Source organism: Myotis davidii, unplaced genomic scaffold (genome assembly GCF_000327345.1).
Source record: "Myotis davidii unplaced genomic scaffold, ASM32734v1 scaffold1203, whole genome shotgun sequence".
Taxonomy (NCBI): Eukaryota; Metazoa; Chordata; class Mammalia; order Chiroptera; family Vespertilionidae; genus Myotis; species Myotis davidii.
In genome coordinates, this window is record NW_006294353.1 from 1,133,001 (window position 1) to 1,141,166 (window position 8,166).

Consider the following 8,166-nt stretch of genomic DNA (forward strand, 5'->3'; position numbering starts at 1 on the left):
TGGGGGGGGGGGTGGGGGGGGATGGGGCGCAGGCCATGCACCGTAAGGTGCAATCCTTTGGCCGGCTCCCTCCGCCCTGAGCCCGGTTCCTTCCCTTCTCCACCTGCAGATTCCTGTTCATTTTTTAAGATTCAGCTTCAATGTCACCTCCTCTGTGCAGCCCTCCTGGATACTCTCCTCACAAAGCAGATTTAGTCCCTCCTTCCTGGGTGCTTCCAAACAACAATCCCTGAGTGAGATTAAAAATCCTTGCTCCTAACTGTCATGACCCTCATCATCGTGAGTCCTGTTGGAGACGCAACTGTGACTGCAGAACAAGCTCGAACTTGTCCTGTGCAGTTTCTAACAAGAGCCAGAACCAACCTGTAGGAGCAACACGTGTGAACACCACTCACGAGTAACACTGTGGAGCCGTAACTGCTCCCCCCACAGAAACAAAGGACCGGACGTGACCGGAACCTGACCCCCCAAACCCTTCACATTCCGAGGTAAAGGGTCTGTTGTCCGGGAAGAGCTGGTGCTGAAACCTCTTGAATCTTGCCCCACACCCTGGACCAGGGAGATAGATTTGAGCCTGGCCTCCTGTCCCCTGACCGGCTGAACTCACAAATGACAGCTCTTCCTTTTCTCAAAGCCAGGGCCATCATATTGGCTTCTGTGTGCTTCAGGCAGCGACCCCTTGCTCGGTAACACTATGGACCAGGCACCTGTGCTCATGCATTTCTTATTCCATGTTTACCGCGACCTTACGGAGCACGAGCCATTATCCCTGCTTTACAGCCGTGGCCGTGAATCCCACAGAACGCACATCCCTTGCGCAGGGACCACAGCTCCAGACCTGAACCTACGACTGACTGACCCTAAAGCCTATCTTTTTCCTAATTCACTTTACACTCACCACTGACTGGTGGCTGCTCATGTCCGCGGCCACTTCCAGGACCAGGGAAGTGCCGGTTTCATGATGCACATGCTCCCTCCTCCTCAGTTAAGATCCCCAAAATCCCAGCCAGGAAGGAAGAAAGGGCCCGGAGCGATGAGAAGACAAGAGCCGGCCGTGTCCTGGGGAGGAGGCCCGGGACTGCATGTGCCGCCTTGTGAGATGATGGGGATGCAGAATGCAGCTAAGAGAGCCGCTCGTTCATTCTGGAAAAGGTCAAACTATGGAGACAGTACAGAGATCAGTGGCTGCAGGGCTCAGGGGGAGAGGGGAGGGGATGGGCAGTGGAACTCGGGCCTTTGTTAGGATGTGAAACTATTCTGTGTGACACTGTCCCGGTGGACATGACATTGTGCGTTTGTCAGAACTCACAGGATGTGCAGCAGCAAGAGTGAGCCTGAAGGTGAACTGGGGGCGTTAGTTAATGATCATGTGTCAATAAGCCAGTCGGAGAAAGATAAACATCACATGACCTCACTCATATGTGGGATATAATGATCAACATAATTTGATGAACAAGAATAGATCCAGAGACAAATGGTAGGGGAGCAGGGGCGGGGGGGGGCAACTGGGGAAAAAGGAGAATATGTAAAACTTGAGACAATAAAAGAAAGAAAGAAAGAAAGCCATTTCATTTTCAAATTTGAAAAAAAAAGTAAAGAGAAAAAAGTACCTCAATAATGCAGGCTGTTCATGGAGGGAACTGTGCGGGGAGAAGGGCAGGCTATAGGAGCTCTGTGCTATCTGCTCAATTTTCTGTAACCCTAAAACTGCTCTAAAACGTAAAGTCTATTTATTTTTTTAAGTAAAGAAAAGGAAAGCCATAGTACCATGAGGGGTGTGTCCAGGACATCAGAGAGGGCAGCTAACGCCCTGGCATCAATCCCCAGGAGAACACCTAGTGGTTCCTCTATAAGTAAGCTGAACAGAGAGTGAGCGAGTTGGGAGACCCAACTGCCTGGAACTTAGAGGGACCCTGGCAGTGAGGCCAATCCCCACCCAGAGACTCGGGGGCCACACGTTCGGGGACAAGTCCTGCCCACGCATACCCCTCGGGCAGCGTTTCCCGACTCCTGCGTTAGGGATATTTGGGGCGGGGTCATTCTTTACGGTGGGGCAGGATGGTGACCAGCATCCCTGGCACCAGGAGCATCTCTCAAGTGTGATCATCAAAAGTATCTTCAGCCCTGGCCAGGGGCTCCGTTGGCGCGTCCTCCCAAACACCAAAAGGTTGCAGGCTCGATTTTCGGTCAGGGCGCGTACCCAGATTTCCGGTTCGGACCCGGGTCAGGACGTGTGGGAGGCCAATCAATGTTTTTCTCTTCTCTCTCTCTCTCTCTCTCTCTCTCTCTCTCTCTCTCTCTCTCTTTTCCTCTCTCTCTCAAATCAACAAAGAAACATATCCTCCAGTGAGGATTTAAAAAAAAATCTTCACACATTGCCAACGTCCCCTGGCAGGGTGGGGTGCAGAACGGCCCTGGTTGAGAGCCGCGGGCTAGGTCTGTCTCATCTCTCCGTCCTACCTTGCCCTCCCTGTCTGCCCTGGTCTGGCTGTCTCTTCTCAATGAGCTGATTCGTTTCCCTCCCTCTGGGTTCTCCTTCCCATTTCGGCCACCTCCTCCCTCCATGTTCTCTCCCTCTTTTCATCCTTAACTCCCTTCCACGATCCCACCCGTCCCTCCCTTCCCCACACTCCACACCCCCGGCAGGTGGCCGGCGTCCCTCAACCCTGAATCTCTCTCTCCTCTGCCTGTCCCAGTGCTGTCACCACTGGTTTCTGGCCAGGACACAGAGGAGAGAGACACAGGGTGCTGGTGACCTTGGAGCGGCAGCTCTTCTCACGGCACCGGACTTTTCTCCCCTGTCCAGTGAACCTTCCACATAAGATCATCGGCATCGCATGGCCTTGAAGCTAGGGAGTGGCGCCCTGCCTGCTGCCCGCACCCACCCCCCACCCCATAGACTCAACTTGTACGAGGAGCTTTAGAAACAGGGGGCTCCTCTGAGTCCGGGCTAGATGCTGGGTTCCTAGGTGTCTCCTGCTCAGGTGAAAGGGAAGGACGGTGGCTTACCTGGGGCTCCAGGCCCTGCAGCTGCTTCTGCCTCACCCCGGCGGAAGGCCCTAGCGTGGCATGGCCCTGCAGGTGAGAGCTATACAGGTGAGGCTGGGCTGCCAGGCGAGGAGCCTGCTGCCCTGAGCATGCCAGCTGGGCAGGGGCTTAGCTGAGCCTCACCCGTGTGCTTTATGCCACCTCTGCTCCTGCCCTCTGCCCCCTCTCACTCTGGTCCTTACGGCCTCTGCTTCTGCTGCCAGGAGGCTGGGGCCCCTGGGGATCCTGCAAGGGAGAGGGCAACCTCGAGGGGACAGTGTCCTCTCTGTCCCTCCCCCCTGCCTGCTAAGGGCGAGTCAATTAGCGGAGCTGCTCCGGGGTGAGCAGAGCCCAGTGCTATGCAATTTTGGGATTTGGGGCCCTGGCTGCCGACTTTGGCAGGAGAGCAGCCCTGCCATTGCCCAGGGGGCCGAGGAGGTTGCCTGGCGTGGCCCTCTACCTTCATCCGTCCCCAGCCAGGTCATTTGCACAACTAAATGTCTTTGTAAATATTTTAAAAATCAACAACACACAGATATTTGTTTCTTCTTATTAAGTAATTGAAACACCACCAGTAAGGCTAAAAGTTATGCAATGACCAGCCATGCGATGCTGCTAATAAATTTGATGGGCATCCTTCCAGACTGGTCTGTATGTGGCGTATGAACAGACACGAACCCCCACAATGAGGACTGATGTGAAGTCTTGTACTTCGGCTTTGTTTTTGAGGTCAAATTCATGTTCCATAAAATGAACACTTCAGGGGCGTTCAGAACATTCACAGTGTTGTGCAACCATCACCTCCATCTGGTTCCAGAGCGTTTCCATCGCCCCAAAAGGAGACTTCGTCCCCGTCAACAGTCACTCCCCATCCCCCACCCACAGCCCCTGGCAACCACTGATCTACGGACTTACAAGTTCTGTTCTGAGCGTCCCGCATAAGCAGAGCCACACACGATGGGTCTTCGGTGTCTTCCACTCGGCAGCATGTGTTTGAGATCCCCCCAGCTTGTAGCGTGTCTGTGCTTCCCTCCTCCTATGGCTGAGGGGTGGTCCATGGTGTAGAAGGACCACATTTTCTTTATCCATTCACCGTGGTGGTTTCCACCTTTCGGTTATTGTTAATAGTATTGCTGTGAGTATTTGTGTACAAGGATTTGTTTGAATTCTTTTCAATTTTTGAAAATTGATTTTAAAGAGAGGAAGAGAGAGAGAGAGAGAGAGAGAGAGAGAGAAACATCAATGTGAGAGAAACATTCATCAGTTGCCTCCCATACATGCCCCAACTGAGGATCAAACCCACAACCTTTTAGGGTACGGGCTGATGCTCCAACCAACTGGTCAGGGCTCTTTTCAGTCCTTTGGAGTGGAAATGTGGGTCATATGGTAATTTTATGTTTCCATACAGTGTGTCTTAACACAGGTATGATTGTCCTCTGCATACTTCTTTATAACTTGGTTTTCCCTCAGTTAGTTCATAGATTTCTCAGCCCGGGGCTGGATTGTCTCTGTGGTGGGTGCCGGTCTGTACATTGTAGGAAATTTAACAGCATCTGTGGTCTCCACCCACTACATGGCAGTAGCCTCCCCACCACAGCCATGAAGAAAATGTGCCCAGACATCGCCAAATGTCCCCACAGAGGCCAAATCACCTCTAGGTGAGAACCACTGCTACAGAACCACCTTACTTTTATAAAATTAGTTTAATATTCAATTTTATGGCCCTGACAGGTTTGGCTCAGTGGATAGAGCGTCGGCCTGTGGACTGAAAGGTCCCAGGTTCAATTCAGGTCAAGGGCATGTACCTTGGTTGCGGGCACATCCCCAGTGTGGGGTGTGTAGTAGACAGCTGATTGATGTGACTCTCTCATCGATGTTTCTAACTCTCTATCCCTGTTCCTTCCTCTCTGTGAAAAATCAATAAAATATATTTTAAAAATTATGAATATATGCAGCGCATATTTAACTAATAGACACCTCGGTTGCTTCCAATTTCCCACCATTATTAGGAGGAATGCAATGCATATCCTTGTACGTCTTTTACTACACACGGCACTATCTGATTCAAATAAAATTAAGTAATGAGATGATCAAGTCATAGGAAATATGATTCTTAAATTTAAGAAGAATTGCCAAATTAAGCTCCCAAGTGGCTGTGCTAAGCCACACTCCCAGCAGCCGTGTGTCAGAGGCTATATTTCCCACACCCTCACTAACGCTGATTGTGTGAAACTTAACTTTCCAGTATGGTCGTCAAGTGGGCTCCCTTTGTCACTTTAAATCGCATTTCCCTAATTACGGGCGGGATTGAACATCTCCGTGGTTTGTAAGCCATATGGGTTTTCTCTTTTTGATATGTCTATTCAAAGCCTTTTCTCGTTTTCCTATTAGATTGTTTTGTTCTTATTAATTTGCAGGCATTTAAAAAAGATCTTAGAAGAGATCCTAAATACTAATTTTGTCTATCAATCTTCTCCTTTGCCTTCTGTTTCCTGTGCCTTAATAGTGTTTCTGTCAGAAACATTTTCCTTGGCCTGGCCCATGTGGCTCAGTGGTTGAGCATTGACCTATGAACCAGGAGGTCAGGATTCAATTTCCGGTCAGGGCGCATGCCTGGATTGTGGGGGCGTGTAGGAGCACCCAATCAATGATTCTCTCTCATCATTGATGTTTCTATCCCTCTCTCCCTTCCTCTCTGAAATATCCTATATAATAAAACCCTAATAAGCAAATCGACCAAACAATGGAATGACCGGTTGCTATGATGCACACTGACCACCAGAAGGCAGATGCTCAATACAGGAGCTGCCCCCTGGTAGTCAGTGCACTCCCACAGAGGGAGCACCACTCAGCCAGAAGCCGGGCTCACGGCTGGCGAGTGCAGTGGCAGTGGCAGGAGCCTCTCCCACCTCCAGCATCCCCTGAGGGGTCCCAGACTGTGAGAGCACATGGGCCAGGCTGAGGGACCCCACCCCCCAGTGCACGAATGTCATGCACTGGGCCTCTAGTATATATATAAAACCCTAATATGCAAATAGACTGAACGGCGGAACAACTGAACAACCGGTCGCTATGACATGAGCTGACCACCAGGGGGCGCACGCAGAACATTGCGGGCATCAGCAGCAGCAGGCGGCAGAGCATGAAACATGGCAGGCATCAGCCATGGCAGGATGATGGAGCAGGTGAGCGGGGGTGCCAGACTGAGGCGGCCAGCCTCTGGTGGTTATTGAAAATTCTTCACCCCCATGCACTGCAGTCCTACCAGGCACTCGCACCTGCTGCCGGTGCCAGCCTGCTCGCACCAGCCCCAATTGCTCGGCGGCGGCGTCAGCAGGTGCGAGTGGCGCTGCTGGTCCCGATCACCCCTCAGGGCTTCTCCACCTCCCCCTACTCCTGATGGGTGATCGGGCCAGCAGCTGCCTCTCGCACCCACTGCCAGTGATGTCCCCACTCATGCCCACTGCTAGTGCCAGCGCTACTCACACCCACAGCCGGCACCTGAGCCGTCACTCACACCCACTGCTGGCACCCGGCGCCAGTCCCGATCACTCGGCGCCGTCAGCAGGTGCGAGCAGCGACTGCCAGCTCCAATCGCCCTTGAGGGCTTCTCCACCTTCCCGTGTCCTGAGGGGTGATTGGGGCAGCAGCCACCACTCGCACCCGCTGATGGCACTGGCCACAATTGCTCTGCACCGTCAGTGGGTGCGAGCAGGGCCAGCACCGTCAGCATGTGGGAGCGGCAGTGGTGGGAGTGGAGCCGCGGCAGGAGGGGCTGGGTGGGAGCGCGGAAGATGGGCCAAGACCTGCCCCTGTGCCCACCACAGCCTCTCAGCCCACAGTTCCTTTCAAGGTGCACAAATTCGTGCACTGTGCCCCTAGTATATGTATAATAGAAACATTGCTCTTGGTTTCTTCTAATGCTTTTTATAGTATAGGTTTAGGGGAGAAAAACTACAACATGTGGATCTGCTGGCTGTTTTTATAAAGTTTTATTGGAAAGCAGTCATGCCCATTTTGACATCATAATTGTTTTTGTGCTACAGTGGCAGAGCTGAGTAGTTGTGACAGAGATATGAGGCCTACAACATCAAAAATACTTACCACTTATCCATTTAAAGAAAGTTTGCCAAGCTCTTAAACTTTAACCTACCAAAAAATATTGTGCAGGCATTTCAGGTTGAGTTTTAACTTTCTTAAAGAATTTTTTTTAAGAGTAGTTTTAGGTTCACAGCAAAATTGAGAGCAAAGTGCAGAAATTTATCCCTCCCTCCCCCACCACCATATGCACAGTCTCTCCCATTCTCACCACGCGCCCCCCAGTGACACATTTGTTACAGTTGAACGTACACTGACACATCATCATCACCCAAAGTCCATAGTTCACATTATGAGTCACTCTTGGTGTTGTGCATTCAATGGGTTTTGACAAATATATAATGAGACATGTCTATCATTATAGTTTATAGAGTATCTTCGCTGCCCTAAAAATCCTCCCTCTCCCCTAACTCCTGGCAACCATTGATCTTTTTATTGTCTCCATAGTTCTGCCTTTTCTAGATCGCCATATAGTTGAAATCGCATGGTAGGTAGCCTTTTCAGATGGGCTTCTTGCACTTATTAATATGCAATTAAGGTTCCTCAATGTCTTTTCATGGCTTGACAGCTCATTTCTTTTTAGCACCGAATAAATTCCATCATGTAGATGTACTACACTTTATCCCTTCACACCGAAAGACATTTTGGTTGCTTCAAGTTTTAATAACTATGAATAAAGCTGCTATAAACATCCGTGTGCGGGTTTTTGTGTGAACCTATGTTTTTAACTACTTTGGATAAATACCAAGGACCACGGTTGCTGGATCCTATGAGGACATTATTTTTGATTTTTTAAGGCACCACCAGACGGTCCTCCAATGTAGCTGTACCATTTTGCGCCCCCACCAGCAACGAATCAAAGTTCCTGTGGCTCCACATCCTCACCAGCATTTGGTGTTGTCGGTGTTCTGGGTTTCGGCCATTCTAATAGATGTGTGGTGGTAAACTCATTCTTAATGACTAATTGTTCCAGTATGATTTAATAAACAGGCCACTGACTTGAAATGTTACCTTATTTAATATAATAAGTTTATTTATGCA